General features: G+C 50.3%; 1 protein-coding gene across 4 annotated transcripts in view; it reads left to right on the top strand.

Annotated features, from left to right (window-relative positions):
• Window positions 1–26,469, top strand: part of TFEB (transcription factor EB) — a 51,414-nt gene that overhangs the window by 1,569 nt on the left and 23,376 nt on the right. Inside the window, exon 1 of one of the 4 annotated variants that reach the window (XM_039536815.1) lies at window positions 594–611. The exons of 2 other annotated variants lie outside the window; for them this stretch is intronic. The gene's annotated coding sequence lies outside the window, so the exon portion shown is untranslated. Of the gene's footprint in view, window positions 1–593; window positions 612–21,184; window positions 21,290–26,469 lie in introns of those variants that run through there. One more of the 4 variants, XM_039536814.1, reaches the window with a different exon arrangement.

Raw genomic sequence — 26,469 nt, 5'->3', positions numbered from 1 at the left:
TGTACTGATTTCACTGACTTCAAGTGTTGTTAATCCCCATTTTATTGATGGGGAAACTGAGGCAGCGAATCCATATTTGCTGTTACTCTGCACCTTGCTATTTACACCAGTGTAGAGTGGATGTAAAATGCTGCCCTTCTGATTTGGTGTGGTTTTCACATCCATGATGCACTGGCGTAAATGACTCCACAAAGTACAGGTCAGCTGTGAGTTGGGCCTAGGGAAGCTGGTCACTTGATAAGCAATTAATTGTGTTAGTGTCAGGGATAAAATGCAGGGGTGCCTGGCTTCCAGTCTTGTGCTGTTAGTGGTGAGAACACACTGTGCCAGATTCAGATTGGGTGCAACTACTGCCTCTGATTAATTATAAAGCAGGAAGGATTGCAACAGCCCTCCAGCATGTTTCCTGATTCCACTGAACCTCAGCAAGTCAGATGATGGGGAAATTTCCCTTTAAAAAAACGTGGTTTTTTTATTATTGTTTCTTTTAAAACGCAACAGATTCTTCATGTGACCAGGGGGGCTTCTCCTTGAATTGTTTGCAATGATTTTGGGTTGCTTCTTGCCTCTCTGAGGGCCTGGAGACTTTATTGAAGAGAGTTGAACAGATGGTAAATGGTTAGCTTTTTCTTTCTTTTTTTTTTTTTTTTGCCTTTTAATTTCCTCTGCCATGTTTGTTTGACTTCATGCCACAGTGCTCCTGTCTGTGGGGGCTTGGACTGGGGCTGGGTGGAAAGATCCCTGCTTAGTGCTTCTCCTTGTACTTCTGTTTATGAATGCTGGATCTACACCTAAACATGACTCTCTCTCTTTCTCTGTCAGGTGGACGGATCTAGTAAATAGCAGTAGTGGCTTGCTTTATTTCCAGAGCATGTGTGTGTCTGATTCAAAGACAATTAGAACAGGACTACCAAGGCCCTGATCCTCCAATCAGGTCCATGTGGGCTGGGTTTCCATGCTTAGGACTCTGGCTGAGTGGATCCAACTGCAGGATCAGGGATTTGTCAACTGATTATTTCTACATATGTAGAGTTCATGTTGGTGAAAGGGTCTGGATTGACATCCCTGCAGGCTAACCACAGAGCAGGCAGCAGGAAAAGTGGTGCCATATACTTTTAGGGCTATGGAGTAGCCACTGTTGAAAGCATTTTAGGTTTTGGGAATAATCCAATTGGACAGCAGAAGCCATGTGATTTAGGTGACCAATTGTGCAGCACCAGAAGCAAACGATGAATCCCAAGTACTTGAAGCAGTAGTCAGGGAGCAATCCTTAGCAAGCAGCTCAGTAACATGTTTACTGGTGGATAATCTGCAAATGCAAAAAGGGGCGGAGCTTGTGCAATGAATAGTTAAGAAGATATGATGAGACTGGGTCAGCCCAATGGTCCCTCTCGCCCATAGCCTGTCTTCTGACAGTGGCCAGTGCCGGATACTTAGAGGGAATGAACAGAACAGGCCAATTTATCGAGTGATCCATCCCATCATCCAGTCCCAGCAGGCAGTCAGAGATTTAAGGACACCCATAGCATGGGGTTGCACCCCTGACCATCTTGGCTAATAGCCATTGATAGACCTATCCTCCATGAATGTATCTAATTCTTTTTTGAACCTGGTTATACTTTTAGCTTTCACAACATCCCCTGGCAATGAGTTCCACAGGTTGTGTGCTGTGTGAATAACTATTTCCGTATGTTTGTTTTAAGTCTGTTGCCTGTTAATTTCACTGGATGACCCCTAGTTCTTGTGTTATGTGAAGGGGTAAATAACACTTTTTCTCCACGCCATTCATGATTCTGTAGATCTCTGTCCTATCCCCCTTTAGTCATCTCTTTTGTAAGATGGGGAGTCCTGGTCCTTTTTAATCTCTTATTGTATGGAAGTTGTCCCATAGACCGAATCACTTTTGTTGCCATTATCTGTGCTTTTCCAATTCTCATATATCTTTTTTGAGATGGGGTGACCAGATCTGCATGCTGTATTCAAACTGTGGGCATACCATAGATTTATAAAGAGGCATTATGATATTTTCCGTCTTATTATCTATCCCTTTCCTAATGGTTCCTAATATTCTGTTAGCATTTTTGACTGCTGCTGCACATCGAGCGGATGTTTTCAGAGAACTATACACATTGACTCCAAAATCTTTCTTGAGTGATAACAGCTAATTTACACCCCATCATTTTGTATGGGTAGTTGGAATTGTGTTTTCCAATGTGCATCACTTTGCATTTATCAACATTGAATTTTTTCTGCATTTTGTTGCCCAGTCCCCCCTTTTTTGTGCGATCCCCTGGCTACTCTTCACTGTCAGCTTTTTGAATTTAACTATCCTGGGTAATTTTGTATCGTCTGCACACTTTGTCATATCACTGTTCACCACTTTTTCTGAATCATTTATGATTGTGTTGAACAGCACTGGTCCCAGTACAGGTCCTTTGGGGACTCTGCTATTTACCTCGCTCCACTGTGAAAACTGACCATTTATTTCTGCCCTTTGTTTCCTGTCTGTAAGGACCTTCCCTCTTATCCCATGACTGCTCTCTTAGCTTAAGAGCCTTTGGTGAGGGACTTTGTCAGAGGCTTTCAGAAAGTCAAAGTACACTATATCCACTTAATCACCCTCCTCTACATGGTTCTTGACCCCCTCAAAGAATTCTGATAGATTGTAAAGGGAAATCACTCCTTCCCCCAACATATTGGGTTCATTCATGCGTCTGATTGTTCACTACAAATGGCTCACCAATCTCTAGTGCGTGTACTCAAGGAACTTGTTGCATTTATACCTGTCTCTGTATTTGCATGCATAAATGTACATGTGGCACTATTCTACGCTATTATTATTTAATTGATTGTAGTACAGAAAGACATTCTTTGCCCCAAAGAGTTCTGCCTCTCTATTCATCCCATGATGATCGCTGTGGTATCTGAACATTGTCACTGCTACTTGAACTATTTCTGTAGAGCAGAGGTGGGCAAACTACAGTCCACGGGACCCTCCTGCCTGGTCCCTGAGCTCCTGGCCTGGGAGACTACCCCCTGCCCTCTCCCCTGCTGTACCCCCTGCCCCGCAGCCTCATCTCACTGCGCTGCCAGTGCAATCTCTGGGGAGTGGGGCAGCGAGCTCTTGCCGGGCAGTGCAGCTGCAGAGCCGCGGCCTGACCCGGTGCTCTATGCTGCATGGTGGCGTGGCTTGCTCCAGCGGGCAGCACAACTGCCTGTCCTGGTGCTCTGGGTGGCGCGGCTGTAGCGCTGCCAGTTATCAGTGCTCCAGGCAGTGCAGTAAGGGGGCAGGGAGCAGGGGGTGTTGGATAGAGGGCAGGGGAGTTCGGGGTGGTGGTTGGGGGCAGGGGTGTGGATGGGGTCAGGGCGGTCAGAGGGCGGGGAACAGGGAGGTTGAATGGGGGCAGGGGCCCCGGGGGGGCAGTCAGGAAGAGGAGGAGGGGTTGGATGGGGTGGCAGGTGGCAGTCAGGGAGAAGGGGTGGTTGGATGAGGCAGGGGTCCCGGGGGGCAGTCAGTAGTGAGAGGAGGGGTTGGATGGGGTGGCAGGGGGCAGTCAGGGGCAGGGGACAGGGGACAGGGAGGGGTGGATGGGGCAGAGGTCCTGGGGGGGCTGTCAGGGGACAGGGAATGGGGGGGTTGGATGGGTCAGGAGTCCCGGGGGGGGGCCGTTGGGGGCTAGAAGCGGGGGCGGGGGGGATGGAGGGCCGGGGCTGGGCTGGGCCATGCCTGGCTGTTTGCGGAGGCACAGTCTCCCTTAACCGGCCCTCCATACAATTTTGGAAACCCGATGCGGCCCTCAGGCAAAAAAGTTTGTCCACCGTTGCTGTAGAGGCTCCTGCTGTATTAGTGATCCGTGTGTGTGCTGTGGGCCGGTCACCTTGTGGGAGGGTGAGCAAAAGGGTAGCAGGTCAACTTGTGTGTCTACATAACTTCAAAGTACACACTCTAACATCCAGGGTATTTGCGGGGGAGGTCAGGGATGTTTTCAAAGGGACACTGGGCTCGCCTGATTCCAGGGTTTGCCCTTATCAGTAGGAAATTACACCAAGGTGTGGCTCGGTGGGACAGCATGAGTCCAGTTTCCGGATGCTTTGTTTGAAGCCTCCGTTTTTCGATCCAGAGCAGCAGGTCCCAGCGATTGAAATCAGGCTCCGCCTCCCACCCTGCGATGAGGTTTGCAAAGCCGGCCGGGGGAGACAGCAATCTCTCTGCAACGCTGTCTGGAAAGGGAAGAGAGAGAGCCCTGTATTTCGTAGGAACTGAAGTGATTAGTCATTGTGTGTGTTTGGGGGTGAGGGTCAGCCACAGTGCTTGGAGGATGTAATGGTAAAGCCTGACCTGCAGCAGGAGCAGCAGCAGAACCTATTGTATAATTTAAAACAGAGAGGCTGTGGAGGCAATGCAAGGGACTTCCCCAGCGCCACGCTGGGGAAAGGGGTTGAAGGGCCACTCCTGTAAACGCCCTTCTGCTTCCCCTACAACCTTTCCCAACCTGCCGAGAAGTACGAAGCTGGGGCTCAGTCTGGGAAACCCGGTGCTCTCCTGTCATGGCTTTGTGTTGGTTGACCTCTTGTCTCGTGGCATGACACTGTGTGATGTGCTGGGAAGCTCTGTGCAGTGTTGTGGTGCCGTGGCCGGGGTCGTTGAGTCATATGGTGTGATGCCAGCCCTGGGCTGAGGGTGCTGGGGCTGCTCTGGCAGTTAAGATGCATTCAGCTCTTTGCAGATCTCTGGAGCGCTGGCTCAGCATGGCTTTCCCCGGGGTTTGGTTATTGCTTTAATGGCCTGGTTAGCTGAGGTTTATAGAGTCTCTCAGCACCTGTAGCCGACAGGGAGGCTCTGGAGAGTAACGTAGGTGGTGAACTGCAGACTGTGATGTGATCTCTTATTCCTTGTAATCTAATTTAGTCCTAGTGAAAGTTGCTAGAATGACAGCCCTGGAGAATAACAGCTTCTAGTTCAGAGTATGGCCCGGGCCATGGCAGGGCAAGCATCTCCATCACGATACATCAACTGGCTTTTAAAGGGGCCCCTAGCGAGTAGTTCTCCAGGGTGGTTTTCCCTGATGATGAGGCCAGGTACAGGGGTGGAACGAACTCCCACAGGAACAAAGAATGGTCACAGACCTCACTATCTTCCCCTCCCTCTGCAAGGTGTGTTTCTTCAACCTGCCTTCTCTGACATAAACACAAAGCAGCGCGGCCATTTGAAAAAGCCAGCCCCCCAAAAACAAAACTCTCCACTCCAGGCACAGTTCTCCCCCTTGGATAAGGATGAGAGAGTGAGTGAACCACACCTGTTAGTCATGTCATTTAATGCACCACTGGAAGGTGCCCACGCACTGCCGTGAGGAGGGCAATAAAGGAACCTAGTTGGAATAGAATTGGGATGGGGCCCAGAAGGTACTGGACTGACGCCCACCAAACTGATTCCATCTCAGGGTGATCCAGCTCCCTCTTTCCATCAGTGTCTGTGTTGCTAGCTCTTGGTCACTTTCTTCCTGTTTCTGTCCATAGATATGGTGTATTTGTAAACCTCCCACTGGGATTAGCTGAAGTCCAAAGGCCTCCATTAAACACAGAAAACTAGGGTGAGTCTCACTTTCTTCTCCATATAGATTTCCTTTAGCAACACTGACAATCCAGATTTTGGTCTGTCTAGGTGCTTATATGGCCAACATTTGGATAGCATCTGAGCGCTCCCCAAGTGTGTTTAGAAATAGCACTGAAATCTCCCTTCTTCCCTCCTGGTCTGTAGGAGAAATAGCCTGATTAATTGTGTGTCTGCAAGTGGGTGTGTTGTGTGTTCATGTGGTTGTGTTGTGTTGCATTGCGTGTCTGTCTTTGGGGGTGTGTGTGCATGAGATGATTACTAAGAGGAAGCTGAGTCTTAAGCTTTGCATTTAGTTCTGAGCACGGTGAGGCCTGTGTGTCTAATCTCGTTGTTGTTCTTCATTACATTATCTATGTACTGTGGTAGTACCTAGGAGCTGGAGTCGTTGCTCAGGACCCAATTATACTAGGCACTGTACAGATGCAACAAGAAGATGGTCCCTGCCTCAAAGAGCTTACAATCAAAGTATAAGGCAAGAGACAACAGGTGGGGACAGACAGACAGATAGATAGGGGAGCGCAAGGAATGAGACAGTCTCTTGAGGCAGTGAGTTCCACAGTCTAGGTCAATCTCATGTGAAAGTTCCATCTCCTGCATTTATGAGCCTTTGCCTGTTGGTCAATTGTTTCACTGTTCTGATGGGATGTACCCAGTGATGAGCTGCCAAAATTTTAACAGGTTCCCTCCTTCCCCCCCCCCTCGGGGGGGGGGGTCGTGCCCCATCCAACCCCTCATGTTCCTTGACACACACACTCCGAGACCCCTGACCCATCCCCCCTTCCCTGTCCCCTGACTGCCCCTTGCCGCCCCACCCAACCCCTCCTCTCATTCTCAATGGCCCCCCAGAACCCCTACCCCATACAACTACCCCTTCTCTCTGTCCCTGAGTGCCCCCACCACCTCATCCAACCCTGCCGGGCAGGGTCGCGGCCGGGGAGGCGGGGACGGGCCGCGGCCAGGGACCGGCCAGGGCACACGCCCCCCGCCCCCAGTTTCCTACCTCAGCGTTGTCTTCCTGGGCCGGGGAAGCCTGCTTGCTTCTCAGCCCTCCCAGGCTTCCCGCGTGAACAGCTGATTCGCGGGAAGCCGTGGGGGAGGAGAAGCAAGGAGGAGCTTCATGGCAGGAGGTGGAGGCAGAATTCGCAACGGTTCGCGCGAACCGTTTGCTAAAATTAGACGCCGGACCGAGAACTTTAGCATCCGGTTCTCTGTCCGGCGTCTAATTTTAGCAAACGGTTCACACGAACCATTGCGAACCGTCTGCAGTTCACCCCTGGATGTACCCATTCTGGGAAGTGGGGGTTCCAGAGAGAGAGAGAGAGAGGACCTCTCAGGTAGTCAGGACCAATCCAACTGGAGCTCTTGTGTGTGCTGCACCAGTAATTTTTTTGGCCTCTTAGACTTAACAACTCTCAGGCTTTTGATACCCTGCAACATGCTGCTGATAATTCATCAAAGGGTTCCCACAGAAATTCTCCCTCAAGAAACTATGGCTGCTCCCATAGAAATAAATAGCAAAACTCCCATTGATTTTTTTTTTTTTTTAAAGGGCCAAGTCATTAGTCTTTAACAACCCCCTTGTCCTGGGTAAGTGTGTTTCCTGTCCTGGGTAAGTGTGTTTCCTGTCCTGGGTAAGTGTGTTTCCCAGACAGGAGGGGTCAGGGACTGATGCATCCATCCCTTTGTTTCCTCATTTAACCAATGATGCTTTCTCATACTCAAGAAAGGATGCAGCACCAGCTGGCAGAAAGAAGTCTGTTTAGGGCATTTGCTGGAATTGATCCTGAGGAGGATCTGAATTATACTGGTAGGAGAGAATGTGGGCAATTGTAAGTCATGGCAGTGGGAGTTAAGACTCTGGGGTATCCTGGCCTATTCTTAATGAAAATGCTTCCTTGCCATGGGTATGTGAGCCCTAAGGATAAATTCTCTCTGGGCGGGCTAATCTAGCCATATCCAGGGGGCAGACATCTATTGTAATGTTTGTTATTGTTACACATATTTATTGTGGCAGCACCTAGAGGGAAAAGGGTGGGAGAGGAAACAGAGGGGAAGTGACCTGCCGGAGATCAGACAGCAGGTTAGTGGCAGAGTTGGGAGTAGAACCTAGCTCTACCGAGTCCCAGTTCGGTGCCCTAGCCACTAGCCCATGCTGCCTGTCAATGATACTGATTACTCCATTATTCTAAGTCTGGCAAGGTGTCAGGAACTGTGATTTTCCAGGGCAGGATGCCTCTCTTTGTAGCACTCCCCAGTGCAAAAAGGCAAGGCCGGCTGGAAAAAGCATGGGATTGTGTTTTCCTGGGTCTGATTCATGCTGGCTCACGGTCACCGTTTCTGGTCAGGGGCTGCCATGGTGCCATCTTTGTAATTTCCAAAAGCAAATAACTTTATAAGCTACAGAAGCTGATATACTCAGCGTTTTATGGTATTGTACAAGAGTGCATGGGTTGAGGCTCAGCGCACGTCTAACGTAGCACTGCATCGCAGCTGGGCTATGCAACAGGCAAGCAGACGTGCCGGGGTACCAGCTCTTGAAGCTGTGGATGGCGTAGTCAGACAACGCAATTGTCTCTGTACTCATGGTCGATATTGGTAAAGCACAGTATGCGGGGAGGGGGAGGAGAGAACCTAGGATTGCATGAGCAACTGGATTCCTCTTGCACCAGGTGTGGTCAGTCCGCTCAGGTCCTAGCTTAAACCTGGTGTCATGTTGGGGGAAACAACATGGTTTCAGTGGAAGCTCAAGACTGGATGAATATGGAGACTGCATTTCTCCATGGTGACAACAAGAGATGGCTCTGTTGCAGTTGATGGCTCTCTGAGTGGTGCACTCTGGAAGGCAACTGATGCCTGCAGGACTCTATGCCAGCATAGAAAACCATGGTACCCCAACCGTACCATATTAGTACCTTCTAGGTTAGGACTGTGTTGCATCAGCATGGAGAAGCTTGTTAGCACGTCTTCCCACTTTTTGAAATCACCAGAAGGCAACTCTCACTGCCTCGTCCCGCTTCCCAGTTGGCTGATGGCTGTTTCCCAGAAAAGGTTTCTGGTGAGCCACATAGTGACTGAGAGGAAGATGTAAGCTGGAGGGGGCCGTGTTAGAGAGTCCAAATTTGCTGTTCTTATTTTAATAGCAGGAAATGCTTTCTGAAGTGCAGAAAGAGAAGTTTGGGCTTTAATGTGCTGGAAGACAAAGGGATTTTTTCCCCCTGATGTATCACAGTGACAAGAAGTATGAGTTAACTTTTTTTTCTCCATGTATCTTCCTCAGCAAGATCCCCAGAAGATCCCCTGTGATTTATAATAATACCATGCCTTTGCCTCCTGATAGATTTTGAGGCCTTGCAGGTTTCCTGTTGGAGGAGAAATCAGTGAGACTGAGAGAGGGCGTTTTCATAGTGTGACTTCTTTATTTACACAAAGACACACTAGTCTGGGAACCCTGGTGATCACAAACGCTATACAGGCAATCCCTTCTTTTACAAATCTCATATCAAACACCTATGTCCTGTTCTCCAGAAGCAATCCTGCACTGAGAATTAACTCTAGAAAGAGAGAGATCAAGGGAGAGACCAATCCTTCTTGCTGTATGCAACAGCTCCCTCCAGATAATTTGCCTCAAAAAGCTAGTACAAATATAGCATATCTTCAAAGACACTGCTCCCACACTAAGAACCCCGCCCCCGTGTTACACAGTTTTACATTGCCATCTGCTGACTGCCCCATAGCAACGATATCTCATGTTTATATAGTACCCGTCACCTTGAAAAATGCCAAAATTCTTTACAAACTTCTTTGAAAATTTTGCATTTCAACATTGCTTTTGCTGATGTAAACAAGTAATGTACCTATAGATAGTACATTATAAAGAGAGAAAAATGCCACACAATTTCCCTGTGAATAGAGGAAGAGAGAGAGATAAAGAACCACATGTGACAGATGTTAGTCATATTGCTCAGTGCACGTCTGGGAAGCACTCGTATTATGGTGATGAGGACAGTACAAGAACTTCAGAAGAATGTAACTTCAGAAAAGTTTAAGTGAATTTAGCACTGGCCACAGGTGCTGAATGACTCCTGGATTCTTTTCAAGATTCTGTCATTAACTTGCTCTGTTTCTAGCTACTAGACCATTAGAAATAAGGCATGCATTTTTAACGGTGGTGATGATTCACCAGTGGAACAAACTAGTGATGATTCTCCATTCTTGGTGTCTTCAGATCCAGACTGGATGCTTTTCTGGAAGATAAGCTTTAGTCAGACACAAGTTCTTGAAGTCAGCCAGAGATTATGGGTCTACTTCAGGAGCAAGTGGGTGAGGTTCTGTCGCCTGTGATGTGCAGGAGCTCAGAGTATATGATCACGATGGCCCCTTCTGACCTTAGATCTATGAATCTGTGATACAGAAGTGTAATTCTTTGGCCTGTGTTATACCGGAGGTTAGATTAGATGATCACAAAATGCCTTCTGATTTTAAAAATATGTGGATCTAGACCATATTTCAGCCTTGAAATATATTTTGGGGAGGCCTTCATTGGCTGAGTAGGTTAACTCCAGGATGCTGCTCATTCTCTGTTCTGTCTGTGCCTCCATTTTCCTAAGTGGGATAATAATACCACCTAAATAAGGATGACAATACGTAACTGCATCCCAGGGAACGTGTGAGATTTCATTACTATTTTTAAAGTGACTTGAGGCTCTTGGCTAAGAGTTACTCTCGAGGTATTATTATTATTGTCGATTATGTATTATCAGCTTTCATCATATATTATTAACAAGGGCAAAATCCAGCAGGTTTTTGGGGGTTATTGGATATGTTTAGGCTCTAACTTAGGTCATGTGGTATAAATCCTTGCTTTTATGGATTTAAATGGTGTGGCAAACTTGGCACGAGGCTTTGGAGTGATTTTTATTTTTATTTTGTTTTAATTTTAGAAGCAAAACACCTGGGGTGGTAATTCAATGATTTGTGGTGGTTTTGCCTTTTTTAAAGCTTTTATTTAAAATATATACTGTATATACTTGTTCACAAGCCAAATTTTTTTAGTAAAAAAGGGAAGCACCAGAGAAGGGGGTCGGTTTATGAACTGGTATAGAAGCGGGGAGACGTGAGACACAGCCCCATCCTCCAACAGAGGGGGCAAGGAGAGGCAGCAGAGCCAGAAGGGAAGAGGTAGGGCCAGAGTCTCTCCTCTTCTGGCCACGCTGCTCTCCCCACAGCCTCCGAAGCAGCTGCAGCTTCGGGGCTGCCAGGCTGCGGCCGTGCTGCTCGGCCCTGCTTGCCGGAGCATATTGTGACCGCGCCGCCCAGCCCCGCCTGCTGGAGCACGCTGCGGCCAAGCCAGAGACATCCTCCCCTGGCCCGCCCCAGCTAAGGTGGGAAGGGATGGGATGGGGAGTATGTGGAGGTCCTGGGCTAGGGGTGGGACAGGAAGGGGCTACATGGGGAGGGGTCACGTGCGGAGGTTCCAGGTTAGGGGTGGGGTCATGTGGGCGGTGGTCACAGGGTTACTCCTCTGACCTCCAGCTTCTTCCCTCCCAAAATATTTCCCCACCAGTTGCTGTCCCGGCCCATCAGGGTAAGCCGCTGGCAGGCCAGGACACTTTGTTTACTTAGGTTTATCTCCATGCCTGTAGTGGCTTATCCTGATGGCCCGGGAACCAAAGTTTGCCGACCCCTGAATTATAGAGTCGGTTTATGAATGGGTCATAAAAAATTGCCATTTTTACTTATCTATCTTGTGGGGGTCGGCTTATAAATGAACTGGCTTACAATACGGTACTTAAGAAATTTGAACAACTTAGAGCCAAATGCAGTGCTGGTGCAGTTCCTACGGACATTGATGTGGTCCCACGGTTGTAATGGGGAACAGAATGTGGACGCCCAGGATTTAAAGAGACTTTGCCTGGGTAGCGTGTCCAATAGAAGAAAAAAGGCGGGCTCAAACCTAATGGAAATAGTCATGAAATGGATTTCATTGCATTTCTCTGCATCTCTCTATCCACGCCTTTCAAATGTCCATCGTCTTGGGTCTTGTCTACATGGGAACATTGCACTGGTTTAATTTAAATCAGTTTTTAAACTAATATAATTAAACTGGTGTGAATGCCATCGTTGATGGTCCTGTTTTGGTTTAAGAGCGGCTTAGCCTGATTGACTGGGAACAGGTTTCAGACAAATGTAAGCGGAACTGAAAAATGCCATTTTTTTGTTGGAATAAGAGTATTCACACAGGGGTGTGACGAATTGAACTGAATTATTATTTTTTGTATTGAGGGAGCAGCTGGGAACCTGAGTCTGGGATCCAGCCCCCTCTGTTCTAGGTACTGCACAGACACAGAACAAAAAGACAGCCCCGGCCCCGAAGAGCTTACAGTCTAATCTGTTTAAGTTCATACTTTAAATTAAGCTGGTGCAACTTTCTTGTATAGATAAACCCCAAGACCCAGGGTCACTAATGTTTCATGCAGATTGAGTGTCTCCCCACTTTTATTGTTGAAAATTTGCTTCAGACATAAAGAATCCTGAAACTGAAGTTATAGGTAGGTATTTGTGTTAAAGGGAGGAATCCCAGAATATTTCAGGATACCTACATGAAGATTTTATTGTATTGCATGCATCTAATCTATCCGTCGTCCTCCTCCATCACTGTGACATGTGAGTAGCTCTGTTTTGGATTTAAATAGCCCCCCAGAGGGCTGAAAGCTAAGTACAACTGTGCAATTGTTGCATGAGAACCAGGAATGGAAACTTAGCAGAAACAGAAAGTGAAACTGACCAGGCTGGCTTCATGGTTGTATGTGGGGCTAGCGCCCTAGATGGTACTACCAGCACTTGTGCCATCAGTGTTGAAAAGTGAGCCAATCAAATATTTAATGTGGGTGAGGTTTTGCTTGAGGAGGGAATTGCTGATTCATCCTTTGTATTTCTGAGAGCAGGGTGCCTCATTGGTGCAGGCTGGAATCAGAGCAGCCAGTCACCTGACTGATTTGTCAGATTCCCTAGCAGCCTGGTGGGAACTCTCAGAAAGGCCTCAAAGCTGCAGCAAGACTGAGGTAAACAGTGTGTTGTAATATTAGCAGATGATAATGCAAAACCACAGGCAAGCCGGGGGTGGGGGAGAGGAGGAGGGAGGCAAAAGGAACACACATGCTCCCCTCCCCTGACTGGAAAGACACGTTTACAGCCAGAGAACAGAGAGGGGACTTTTTGGAAAGGTGGGAGGGAATGGGAAGAGATTCCTCTAGCTTCCTGAATCGCTGAGGACAGCATTAGCTTTAGACCATTTCCTCCTAGCATGAAGGCTACTTCCCTGCTCCTTTGAGGGAAGATGATGGGTGAGGTTTGGTTTCAGCATGGAGTGACTGGGAGGAGGAGGGGGTGTGAGAGGAGACCCACACCCTATCCATGGGGTGAGGCTCCCAAGAAGATGCCCAATTAATTGGGACTGCAGAGTTGTGTAACCTTGCGCGGAGGGAGCTGTTCCATGCTATTGCCCTGCAGAGCTCTATCTCAGGCCAGAGGGGCATGGGGAGAATGATGCGAGCCACCCTGGGTCAGTCGAATTGCCAGATATTTCTCCAAACCACTAAATATATTTAATAGCCACTAATGTGGGAAATACAGCCCTGTCACCTCACCTCTTTCCTCGTCTGCAACAGGTTCAGGGCACAGGGGCCTGATCCATCTCCTCCGAGCGAAGGCCCTTCTCTTGTCTTTCAGGACTCTAACCTATGCCCTTCTGCTCCTCTGGATTGTTCCTTTCATAGGCTCTGTCCCTTTGTTCCCCAAGCGTCTCCTCACCATACCCTCCTTGGGAAGCTAAGTGACAGTGCTGATAATCAGACCCAGCTGCTTGGGCCAGAATCTCTCAGCTCGCTAGTGATTTGAGTTGGCACCTGATAGTCGGAGCCTCGTGGCAGCTCTCGACCCCACTGAGAACCCAGGCCAAGGGGGTGCCCCGTTAGGGCTAGACCCTGATCTTGGTTGTGCCAGCATCACTCCATAGTTTTCAGTGGGATTACTCTGAGGTCAGACTCAAACGTCACCTTCAATAAACACTAAAATGCAGGGCTGGGGGAGGGGGAGGAGGAGCAAAGCTGGTGTTGCTGTTTTCTCCATTGTCAGTTACATTTTTACAGCTGGGAACTCTGCCCTCCATTAATTAACATGCCTGAGAAGTGGGCTCTGGGCTGGGACAAAGGTGGATCCGGGTGTGAAAGCAGGGACAGTTGTGAGGGCTATTTGGGAAGTCAAGTCACACTCTGTCCTTTTGACTTGTTTATTATTGGGTATGAGTAACAGCTGCAGCTCCTGTGTCCAGAGAGGCCGAGAACTCACGGGGCGACGCAGGCACGGTACAATTACATGCAATCCACCTTGTGTTAACCCTCCCAGCAGCCCAGTGGGGGCTGGCTGATGCACATTTATAAATACTACCTGCTTCCCAGCACTGTGGTGCATCTTCCAAAACAGCCAAGGTGAGGGGAGAGGAGGGGGATGGATAGAGGTTTCATGTAGGTCCATCTCCCTTAGGAAGGTTCCTTCAACAATTGGCTGCTTTGTTCCTTTCGTTTGAGATTGCCAGGAGCTTACAGGTATATCTGTGCTTCGAGCTGGAGCTGTAATTCCCAGCTCAAGGAGTCCTAATGCGAGCTCAGAGCTAGTGTACTGATCAGATTCTGATCCGCCTTACCTCTAGTTTACATTGCTGTATCTCCTTTAACCTGTCTGAGTCAGAGCAGATTCAGATTTTGCTTGAGTACTGATCTTCTGTGCTAACTACTGGACCATGATCCTTTTTTGGTAGGTTTTCCCCCCTTCTCCCGCTCCGTTCACATGAGCTGTACAGGGATCGCTCCTCTTGGGGTAGCCATTAGAAAGTGCGGCTTTTGCTGAAATTAATCTGAAGAGCTGCCGTTTTCCCCGTGTATGTGGGGAGAGCCTTTCCCAAGGGTTTGGCCAAGGTCATTCTGATTTTCCCTTTGCTCAAGGATAAAAAGGATTGGGGTGGGTGGGGGTGTTTTAAACACTCGGTCCCTGGGTGTTGCTGAGTTCCCTTTGCCTCGTTTCCTGGGTCACTGAGCTGGAGTTGATTTATCTTAAATGGAGGATTGATCTCCTGCCGTGTCTCCAGGGTGTGTGGTCTTGGGACTCGGTCAGGACACAGTTTTAGTGAGCTTTGCTCACTTGTCCCCTTCCCTCCCCCGCTGCCTGGCTTGTGGTGATTAATTCTGGCGGGGGATTGCCACCCCTCCTTGTGAGCGCACAGCTGGCCAGGTGGACTACGGAGTAGTTCTCCCTTTGGTGGACGGCTCCCCTGGCAGAGCGGAACACTGGGTTGATCAGCTACGGTGATCCCTGTGTGTTTTTCCATACCGCCTTTCCGCTTCCAGCAACTTGAATGCGTACCCAGAATCCTCTGCAGCAGTTGCATGGTTTCTAAGTCAAGGGACGAGGGGAATGAGTGCGAAGGCACTCAGTGTTCGAGGAGGACCAGATCCAGGGACGGGCATGGTGCCAAGCCGATCTTACTCCTTCCTCCTCCCACATATAGGGCCATTGGAGACCACGACCTCCAGCTGGGCTAGGGGCCATGCTTTGAAGTGTGATTGATCATTGATCTCTCTGCCCTGGGTTTGCTTTCCCTCACCTAGGATGAGGGCACTGGTAGGTTTAGAGAGCTGCTTTTATTAACCCTGTCGCTGCTGCCACAGAGAGCAGCTAGGGGCATGGCGGTTTGTCCAAGGGGATGGATGTACCTGGCACATTGGGTCAGAAGCGGATCCTCCTGTGTGCCTGGGGCAGCACCTGTCCAGTTCAGGTGGCTGTGGATGCTCCGGAAACCCTGACACAAGTGGAAGTGCCCCCAAGGTAAATAGGGCTTGCGTGTCCCCCTCAGCCCAGGTCCTGCTGTTCCACGCCCGCCTGGAGGGTAATGTTTTCACTGTGCTAAATGTCTGGGCTGCTTCTGACTGTGGTATTTAAAGTAAGGGAAGGGAAAACATTTGGCCTCTGACCCAAGTGCCTGTTAACAACACAGTGGTCCACGTTGCTGAGATGCCGGAGCTAAAAACAGGCCCTGTGACTCAGTCGCTCGTTGGCCTCCTGCCCTTATTTGCTAAGGTCTCCTCTCCTGAGGGGCTCTGGGGGGCCTGCCATGCCTATTAAAGGGCCGCTTCTCCCTTTCGAGGCTGCGTGTCCCTGGTGACATGAAGGGGGCCCAGCCCAGGATGCCGCCCATGCGGCTGTGGGCGGTTGTCTTCCGTCCATCTGCCTAATCGATTTCTCCGCTCCTGCCTGCTTCAGCTGTGAGGTAGCGAGGGCAGAATTTCACAGTTTGCCACTGGGCTTATGCAGCCGGGTGCCAAGGATGTTTGGAAACAGCGACATCAATTAGCTTTCCCCTTTGGTCTCCGTTCCCTTGCGTCTCAGCCCCTTCACAAAGCCAAGTGAATGGCTGGCAGGTTTCATTCCTGTTCCATCTGCTGGTGAGCAGCAGGGCATTGTTTCCACATAGGTGTCTCGCCTGTGTTTTGCCCATGTTGCTTAGTCTAGGGGCCTGCACTAGATGGGATTGGATCGGAGAGTGAGTCGGTTGAACTGTCGTTAGTGCCCACCACGAAACGTCACTAGTGTGACAAAAATAATAATAGTATGTTGGTGGTGAACCATGAATGCACAGCGAGCGTGCAAGTAGTGCAGAGCTCGGACACCAGTGATATACTACCAAGGCACAACTAGTATGCCAGTGCACAGCTAGTACATCCGCAGTGCACAGCAAGTGTGCCACTGGTGCATGAATAGTACACCAGTGGTGCATTACTAGTATGCCAGTAGTGAACTGGCAGTACAAAAATAGCATACTAAGGCTACTCTGCCAATTCACAACCAGTTTTCCAGAAATATGCCACTGCTGCTCCTCCAGTGCACCAGCAGTCGGCTCTTTCACTATTAGTACGCCCAAACTACACTGCTGGCACTCCAGCATGCCACCAGCTCGTGAGATGGACCCCGGCGATGTGAGTGTGCAAACCCCTATTGCCATTGGCCTTTCTGGGGTCGCGAGGGCTTTCCCGTGACTGAGAAGTACCACAAAGATGGCAGGCGCTATGGAGAAGGTAGTAAGGATCAGTCCTAGAGTTTAAGGCCAGAAGGGACCATTAGATCATCTAATCTCACCTCCTGTGTCTCACAGGCCAGCCCTCCCTTCAGTGTTCAGCATGCGAAGAGACATAGCCTCGCGGGAAGCTGCAGGAAGCTGCCTGAGCCACAGAGATGGCTTTCCGATGATAGTCTTCCAGGGCCTGCCAAGGGCTGTAAATAGCCCGAGCGACAGCAGCCAGTCGTTGTCTCAGTGTGGGCTCATAGGATACGTCTCCTCAGGTTTGCCCTGTGCTCCCCCATGTAAAACAAGACTTGCAGTCCTTTGGGGACACTAGCCTCTTGTTCATAGTGCCCCTCTCATGCCTGCCTGGGGTGGGATGTACCTCTGGTGCTAGCTGCTTTGACCCTTCTGTTTCAGAGGGCTTGGGTGAGGAGGCTTTCGGCAGCTTGTGGTCTCTTCTCTCTGCTCATTTTGGGCCTGATCCTGGGAATTGCAGGGCATGGCAGTTTGGAATCCATCAGGATCAGGCCTTTGGAGAGGTGGCAGGATTAGCTGGACCGGCCCCTTCGTTACCGTGGCTCACTGAGAGATGCGTGTTGCGGTAAACTGACTGGCTTGGGGGTGGGCTACTGTGGAGCCTGGCACTGGTTCTGATCCCACCCGAGTCAGTAGGGGCCAGAGTTGTTGGCGTCTGGCTGTGCGACGTGATCAAGGTGGGAGTCGGTCTGTTGGGTAGCAGACAGGTGCCCAGGTCGCATAGGTTGCCATCATGTGGCTGGGAGCAGGGGGGTGGGAAGTGCTGCCCTGTGTGTCAGTCTAACAGGAGGGGCAAGGACCGGAAGGGCTGTCACACTGAACTCCCCGCTCATGCCCCACAGGGTCCCGCCAGGGGAAGGCTGGGGCCAGTGGCGGAAGCTTGCCTTGCGGCTGCCAGTGCTGTCCCTGCTCTGTGCTCGTAATGGGGGACTCCTAAACCCTAGGAGGCCCCCCAGCCGAGGGAGGCATAGGATGCCCAGGAGATCTGTGCCCCATCCCCATACACAGGGGGAGAGAACTAGCCCCTGACTTGCAGTTGTAGGTGCCCAGTTCTGATCTGTGTGAACAGGACCTAGAAGGATTCTGCTGATGAGAAGGGCGCTCAGCCCCGCACCCTCCTCCAGCAGCGTGTGGACGAGGTCTGTATGCATTAACTGGTAAATAAACAGAGGCCGTCCGTGTCCCTCCTAGCTATTTAAATCCACATACAAGTGAAAAGATAAAGATAGGCCCTTCAGTTCAGCTGGCCTGGGAATACTGGCAGCGGGAGCCCTGCTGTAGGGGCCTCTCCGACCCCAAACACAAAGGGGGGAGGTAATAAATAGACTCTCCACAAGGGAGGGTGTGTACTGGAGTCCCTGGGCAGTGGAGCCAGCTGTGTGAGCCTTCACACAGAGTCCTTGTCGCTGTCCCCCTCTGAATCGGACTCTCGCCCCGGGGGTTCCCGCCGGTGCCAGCTTGGAGTCAGAGGCTCCTGGTGTCAATGCCGCGTCTGTCTGAGCTACCGTTGTGTCTCTGGAGTGTTCCGATGGCCACAGGGAGCGCGAGGCTCCTGCTATTGAAGCCTGGGTGGGGGCAGATATTAGTGAGAGTGTAGCGGGGGGTTGGGGAAGGAACAGCTGGCTGTGTGCGTGCAAGAGCCATCATCCTTCCCCCAGAGTATGGGAGCTAGCTGTGAATGTCCTGCACCATTACCTGGGCACTGTCAGCTGTGGGTGTGCCCAGGGGCAGGGGAAATGCTGCAAATGGGGTTTTGGTTTGTAGCCACAGCTGCTTCTCATCTGCTTAGCCCCGCTTTTCCACATGCACCATCTTTCTGAGCGCAGCAGCTTTGCATGCTCGTTTGCCCCAACAGGCTAGTGCTGTTTCACGTGGGTTGGGGGCAAAAGCTGCAGCGGTTGTGCTTTCCCCCCCAGCTTGTGCAAACCACAAATGATGGGTGCGCGGGAGACCAAAGCATGAGACAACCTACAGGTTTGTGTGTTCAGAATGGACAGGGGCTTGGGTTGTTAGGAGCAGAGATGAGGCCAAGCCAACGCGCCCCCCCCCCACACACACATCAAGGCACCCTGAACTTGGGGTCCAGTTTGGACCCGAATCCGGACTTTGTACCTGTCAGGTTGGGAGCTGACGGCCATGCCCCGGGCCACTGGAAATTCTAAGGTCTGATTCTTCGTGATCCCACAAAAGGGAGCGTAAAACACTACTGAGTGGGACTGGCAAGGATTTACATCTGCTCTGTTCTGGTGGAAATAACCCCCCGAGGTGTAGGGAGAATCAGGCCCCTGGTGTGGTCACTGACAACACCTGTGCAAGGTGGGTGTAAAACTTTAGCACACCAGGCTTCTTCCCTCATTCACACTCGGGGCAACAGTCAATGTCCTCTTTGCCTAGGTGGCATTGAGTCTGCAAGCGGCAAAGCAGGGCTTGGCTCGGGGTGTTGGCTTAGCTCTACGTTGGCTCCTAACTACTGGCTGGGACCCAGCTCATGTCCTGATCCTCAGCTGCTGTAAATCAGCACAGCTCCCTTGAAAGTAGTGAAACTACGCTCGCTTACACTCGCTCAGGATCTGACCAAATATGCCCAGCCACTGGACTAGAATGCGATTCATTTGCAAGGGCAAACGCAAATAGCAGAGCTCACTCATCTCTGAAATGCACCTTGTTTCCCTTTGAATTTCCCAGCTTTGCTATGACAGGGTGCATATTAGCTGTCTTTCCCTACTGCTTCCCCATCATTGATCCCACTGGTGGTAGGACAACAGGGGTAGACAGGACTCTGGTTGGCAGCTCAGGGTCTGGCCATCGGGATGTCTAGCCCTACTCAGAGCAAGTCTAGGAGACGCAAGGGTTAAAATGCTGTCACCGTGTCTACTATAGGGCTCTGTTGATAGAGCCCCGCAGGTGATAGCAAGGGGGAGTTTTAGGGGGAAATCAGGGGAATTTTGCTGGAGAAGATAGCGTAGTGTGAGAGAGGAGTTGGTCCCATGGCTTCTCACCATTTGTGGCCATGTGAGCTCAGCAGCCTCTGTTTCATTAACCCTGTCACTGACCTACTCTACCCAGAGTAACAACACTTGATTGCATCATATCAGGGGCTTCTCTGCTGCCAGAAGTGCCGTCTTTGGGGTGAGATGTGAAATCAAGGCCCTGACCTCTCTTGGTCAATAAGGATCACATGGAATTTTTCTCAAGAATAAGGGTGTTAGTGTCAGGGTCCTGGGCAAATTCTAAGTTGGGTGACTGGATCCTTCCTATTAAAATTCCACCCTCTCCCCGTGCAATTTCAGTGAGATCCACGATTCTTCCTGCTGCTGCTCAGAATTGCTATGCAGCTGTTAAACAAGTCTCTCCTTCCCCAGAGGCAGCTGCATTTCAGCTGTGGGAACTCTGAGCCCTCCAAATTCGTAAAGCTCTTTGAGTGCCCTTTGGACAAAGGGCAAGTCTAGTGCTGAAAGCACAGGTGTTGGGACCGGTATCCCAAAGACTCCCCCTGGCCTTGGGTAAGTCGCATCACTTGTCTTTGCCTTAGTTTCCCTGTCAGTAAAATGTAGCTGATAATTCCTGCCACACAGGTGTTGCATGGCTTGGTTAATAAATATCTGTGCAGCGCTTTGATATCAGTGGGCAGAAGTTGCAAAGGAAGGGCAGAGTATTATTCACTGGAGGTTCATTAGCCTCTAGGAGACGTGTGTGGGCCTAGTGATTAGAGCAGAGGACTGGGAGTCAGGCCTCCTTGGGTCTGTTCTTGGCTCTGCCACTGACTTCTTGTGTGGCCTTGGGCAATTTCTGTAGCTTTGCTTCGTGTCTTGGCTTGCATATCTGTAAAAGGAGGATAATGACCTGTCTTGTGTGGTGGGTTGTGAAGCTTGCTTAATTGATTTATGACTGCAAAGCACTGTGAGATCCTTGGATAATATCATGTAATAATAGTGCCTGGCTGTTATGAGTGCCATGATAAGACTATGCCAGGGTTGAACAGAGCTGCCGAAGCCTTACATGCTGGCAGAGAGGAACTATAGACATGCTCCCTCGACCTCTTGTCCCCATGCAAGGGGCATCTGAGTGTGACTGCAGAAGCTTTGCCTCCTTCCCACACATCACAGGTGGCTGCTCACGTCCCCTCCAGCTAGCGGGCAGCAGTTGGGAGGTGCGGGAAATGTGTGTCTCTTCTTGGAGAGGTCACAGTCCGTGCGGTAGGAGGGCAGGAGATGTGGTGACGCCTCGTGGCCATTGGGTCTATTTATTTATTTATTTTAGCCTGGCTTAGTAATTTCTTCGTCTCGTTAAGAGAATGAGACAAGCGGTCCCGGGGGCCTTTTGCAACTTCCTCTCTCCCACTGCTGCCGGGCGCTACATTAAAAGCGGGGCCCTGAGGAAATGAGGAAATGCAGGAGCGGTCTAAGAGTCGGACAGATTTACCCGGACAGTGAGAGGGGGATGCTGCTGGGTGTCCCTGTCCTAGGGTGGATCTGATATCATCTCTCTACTATTCCTGGCTGCGGGGAGCCACTCTCGGCATTCAGGTAACGATAATCTTGAGCAGCGGGCGTGTCGCACGTTCCTCTGGCCCCACGCCCAGTGGGTGCCAGATAGAGCAGAGCAAGTGGCTGTCCTTGCAGGACAGGAGAGGGGGGTGTGGGTGCAGAGGGCACTTGTGGGACTATGTGATGACAGAGCGTGTTGGTTCCCCCATGCTGGAAGGAGGGCTGAAAGCGGGTGTGGTTTAAAGTGCCAGGGGGCTCTGTTCCTGGGACTCCTTGTAGGAGAGTAGCCCGTTCTGGGTGGGGAGGAAAAAGGCTCTGCAATTTCGTGGTGCCCCCAGAGAGCACTGGGATTGTGGGACTGGGGTTCAGAGGGCAGGGGGAGCTGTCCAGAGGGAGATGGATGTCCGAGCTTTCAGCTGTTTGTTGTCATTACAATTTCATAGTGGGGAAAACAAGAACAAACCAAAGCCACTGGTCACGGTGGGGTGAGGACAGGAAAGGCCTGGCACCTGTCAGAGCAAATCTCAATGCAGAGTAAGCGTCTCTGCTCTGCACCCTGTCTCGGTTGCTGGTTCTTACCGGCTCTGCGTCCTGAACCAGACAAACAAGCATTCGGTTCAGAAGGGAATAGGGGCAATTTCGTCACCCCTACGTCTGTGTGCCTCCCTCGTTGTTGCTCCCTGTTCATCCCCATGGTGCATGCCAGCACCACTGCAGTGCCCTCTGGGCACCAGCTGGGTGGTGCGGGGGTGCAGCTGGCAGCTCTGCCTACACCTGCTGTGCAGTGCAGCCTTCGCAGTGTGACGTGCACAGCGTGAGCACCTCCATGGGATAAAACGCTCCATGCCATCTGCAGTGCAGGGCCTGTTTGTTACAGCTATGCAGGGTGGCAGTGAGCTCAGTGTGGAATAACCAGCTGAGAGATGCAACTGTGCAGTGACCTCTGTGCCAGCTGTGAGTAGAGTCCCCTCCTTGACTCCTCCTGGCTCTGGTATCCTGTGAGCCCATCGCTGGTGGCACAAATCTAGCGCAGGGACGCTCAGATTGTCCTCCCCCCCCCCCCCCCCCCAATCAGCCTGTGACGTGACCTTCAACTTTTTAACCATGAGCTGGGGCCTGCATCACTGGGCCCCGGAGTCTCTGTGGGCTGTGCCTAAGTTTTAAACTCGAGGATGGTGGTGATCGCCTGGCCTTTTTTTAGGGCCCTGCAAACTGGGTGTGGCTCTGAGCCAGTAGCAGCTGCTTGGTTGGGGTGAGTTTGGGTGCCCCTGTTTTTTAGGTATGTCTGTATATCTTTTGGGTCTGCTTCCTGGGCCTCTGCCAAAACTGTGCGAGGCTTTTGCTGCCGAGCCGGGCCACCCCTTGGTGGGCACTGCCCTTTCCTTCCCTTAGTGGCATTCAGAAAAGAGAAACAAGGAAGGAAGATTGCTTTTTTTTTTTTGGTATAAAGAAACAGTTTTTTTCATTTCTTTCTTTTCTGTTTCCTTTCCTAAACACTTGTGTTTTTCAGTGAAGCAGCACAAACTGAGTATCAAAGGTCAGATCTCCCCCCACCCACCGGGCCTTCCCCATTGGCTTCCTGTAGCAACCTTTCCACTGCTTGGGAGTCAATATTCTAATTGATCTTTCCATTCATAAAACGCCATGATCAACCATGTCTGGGTGGCTCAGGAGATTAGCAATGGGCCATTAAGCCTCCCCGTTCTCGGCCTCCAGTTTGTATCTGTTCAGCAGGCCTTTGTGGAATGAGTTTGGTGGCCTGTAGTTCCGTCTCCAGCTGAAAGGTGTCGAAGGCACCACGGTTAGTCCCTTGGGTTGGGCGTCTGAGCAGAGAGGCTTCCCCCTGCTCCCCAGAGATCCTTTGAGAGCAGGGTTGTAGGGCACTATGTAGGAAGCTTGCCCTGCTGTACGTGGCACTGTGGATCTGTCTCTGGGGCAGGCACTCTGGCTCCCTGTGCTCAGTGGTGCTGGAACAGTTCTGTATAGTCGGGGGGGCTGAGAGCCATTGAACCCCAAACTGTAAACCTTGCATACAATGGAAACCGCTTCAAGCCAGGGGGTGCAGTAGCACCCCTAGTTCCAGCACCTGTGCCTGTGCTCTAGGATTGTGGGACACTCCAGGCAAATCTGTTACTCCACAGGGGATCCTGTCCACCTGTGCGTAGCATCCAGTGCCCAGGGATGTAAGTCAGAGTGACTCCTTATAAAGCTGATGTATCAGTGATACCAGATCACACAACCTCACCTCCCTGTAACGGCGCAGCTGCTCTGCCCTGACTGTGCCCTGAAAGAATGGTGCTGTGCATGTGCCTTGGCAGCTGGACGTATATTATCCGTGGCAGGGACAGGCAACCGTGCCTAGGATATTGCATCCAGGGGCCCTGTCACCAAGTGACTGCTTGGCCCCTCTACCTTACAGCTTTTATCTGTGGTCCTTCTATAGATATATTATTTATGGTGCATTAAATGTGTCTTCTATGGTGAGGCCCAGTTTCTCCTCTGCTATGCAGGACAGTGTTCCTGCCTGTGTGAATCTCTGTCAGCCATTACCAGAAGCGCCGATAGTGCTTGGAGAGGCAGCATCCCCTCCTTCTGTCCCATCTGTCTGGAACACACTGTACTCACAGAATGAAATTGAGAGTGGAGGTGCTAGCAGGAAGAGCTGCTGAAGTCTCATATGAGCCTTGATATTCACCCCTGTGCCGGGGAGCCCTGCATGAGGCCTACAGGAGTGCCTATCGTACCTCCTTTTCAGCCTCCCAGTGAGTACCACGATCAGGCTGGCAGTTGGTTCCCCTTGGCTAGGGTGGGGGCCTGTAACCCGAGCCATCCTGTGTGCTTTGCATGTGCTATATTTGGAAACTGGCTCGTTACAAGCTTTATTTTTAGTCCTGATTTTTATTTTGTTCGCTTCCACTGACTGCGTGGCTCAGACTTTCCCCAGAGTCATTTGGTGGCAAGGAGGGTCCCATTGCTTGGGAGATCTGGACGGTAGGAGATTGGGGGCTTGGGTAGTTCAAAATGGCAGCACCTTGCTGTGTGAAGGAGAAGCTGAGCCATAAGCAGCGCTGGGTGTTAGGCTGCCATTCCTTCTGTATAAATAACTGCGGGGCATATTTTATAATGGCACGGGGCGTACTGAGCCAACTGAGTGATAATTAGCTTCTGGGCAAGCGCAGCGGTGCTTGGTAACAGGCAGCTCCACAAGCCTGGTCAGTCGCTGAGCTATGGCTGTGTGCAACTTCGGAAAATACACCCTGTTGCCAAGCAACTGTCCCGATGCACCAGGAGTTGCTGTCTGTTGGTAGATGCATGAACGGTCAGTAAAAACGACTTCAGGGGTCTGATTCTCTGGTGCGTCACAAGTGTAATTTGCACCTGTGCATAGGGAGTGCAAAGTCCTCCCAAAGCACAGCCTTCCACTCCCACCACTGGTAACGTTTTTGTACCTGTGTTGTACTCACTTTGCACAGGTGCAAGGGACAACTCAGGTAGGGAATCAGACCCTGCGGGCTTTCATTCCATGGTGACGCATGCTGTATAAAACCGATCATAGACAGACAGGGACCAGTTCTGTCCTTGGTTACACCAGTTCTGTTCTTGGTGGAATTACTTCAGATGGACACTGGTGCAAATGAGAGAACTATAAGATTACGACCCCAGTGAAAATGAAAAAGATCCATCAACAAAATGTGCATCAGTAAATAACAGTGAGATACTTTTAAGGAAGATTAATTCTTTATTCTGGCATCATCTGTTGTATTTCAGTCCATTAATTTAATTTACTGGGGATATCAGAAAGAAGCGGTTAGCTCCCATGCTACAAACTCTCTGCAAAATCACAGTGGGTGTGATTGTGTCATTTACTCTGGTGTAAAATGGATGAGATTGGGATTAAGCCTAGTATTTTATGTTTACACAGCAACTTCTCCCCACAGGATCCCAAAGCAGTTCACAAACTTAGGGCATGGTCCTGCAAACCTATGACTAGGGGCTGGTCTACACTACAAAGTTAGGTTGGCTTAGCTACGTTGCTCAGGGCTGTGAAAAATGTCACGCCCTGTGCGGTATAATTAAGCCACCATATAACCCAGCGTGGCCATTGCTAGGAGAGGTGGATTTACCGCATCAATGGACGAACCCCTTCCATCGCTGTAGTAAGTATCTATGCTGCAGCTGTGCTGCTGCAGTGTTTCTAGCGTAGATATATCCTAGATTTTCCAAAGATCCGAAGGCTAGATTTACAAGTGCTCAGGATTGGGGCCAGGCTTTCTAAACGGCTCAGCACCTAAATGTGTTGTCTTTTGGAAAAATTGGCCATTTATTATGCTACCTAAATGGGAACACAGCTCTTTAGAAAAACTGATTCTTAGTGTAGCGGATCTCCAACTGTGATCCATGCTATATAAATCCAAACTGTTGGGTTTTGTGTGTGTTCTTTTCTCTTTACTCTGGAAATAGGTCCTAAAGTGCTAAATTTGGATCTGAATCCAAATTCAGAACCATACAGATATTATTTAAACCTACCCTTGTGTGCACTGTTAAAGATTTGCCGCATTCCACCCCAGAGACAGCTCCATTTGAGTGGTAAGTGAGGTGATTCCCATGTAGAATTAGAAGATCAACTTTTAAAGCTCACTGGGATCCTTTGGGATTAAAGGATTTTAAATGTGATGGGCCTGAGTCTGATTGTCCTTTTAAATTATCCCTGTGTAAATCTGGAGTAACCACATTAGTATCAGGGGTAATTGAGGAGAATCAGAGAAATAGGTCAGTTCTCTCCTGCCATAACTCTGTTGGCCCAACGTGTTGTTCCTAGAGTCCCACCTGCCAGAGAGCAAATGCCATCATGGTATCAACGTGGAAATTCCCCAACAGGTGATAGCAGCAACCTCCCTGCACCTTGGCTCAGGCAAGGAATATACCCCAGATTCTGCAGGGAATGAATCTTCCTCTCTTGGTCCCCGGCTGGCATCCAGTGGGTGATCAGCATTGTGTTAGCGTGAGGTATGAATCAGCCAGTCCCCACCCCGATGTGTCTCATACAGGTCCTGCAAGCCAGGGAGGAGCAGCTCTCTGCACTGTCGAATTCTTGGCCTGACCCCCAGCTGCGGCTCTGCGAGGCTCCCATTTGTAGCTCAAGGCTGCACACACAGTGCCTTTGTTAGCCTGAGCTCCAGCCAGTGGGGTTGGGACGCAGAGCACGTCAACTGCAGAGC

Source organism: Mauremys reevesii, linkage group 4, assembly GCF_016161935.1.
Source record: "Mauremys reevesii isolate NIE-2019 linkage group 4, ASM1616193v1, whole genome shotgun sequence".
NCBI classification, from domain to species: Eukaryota; Metazoa; Chordata; order Testudines; family Geoemydidae; genus Mauremys; species Mauremys reevesii.
This window is presented reverse-complemented; position numbering and strand designations above follow the sequence as displayed.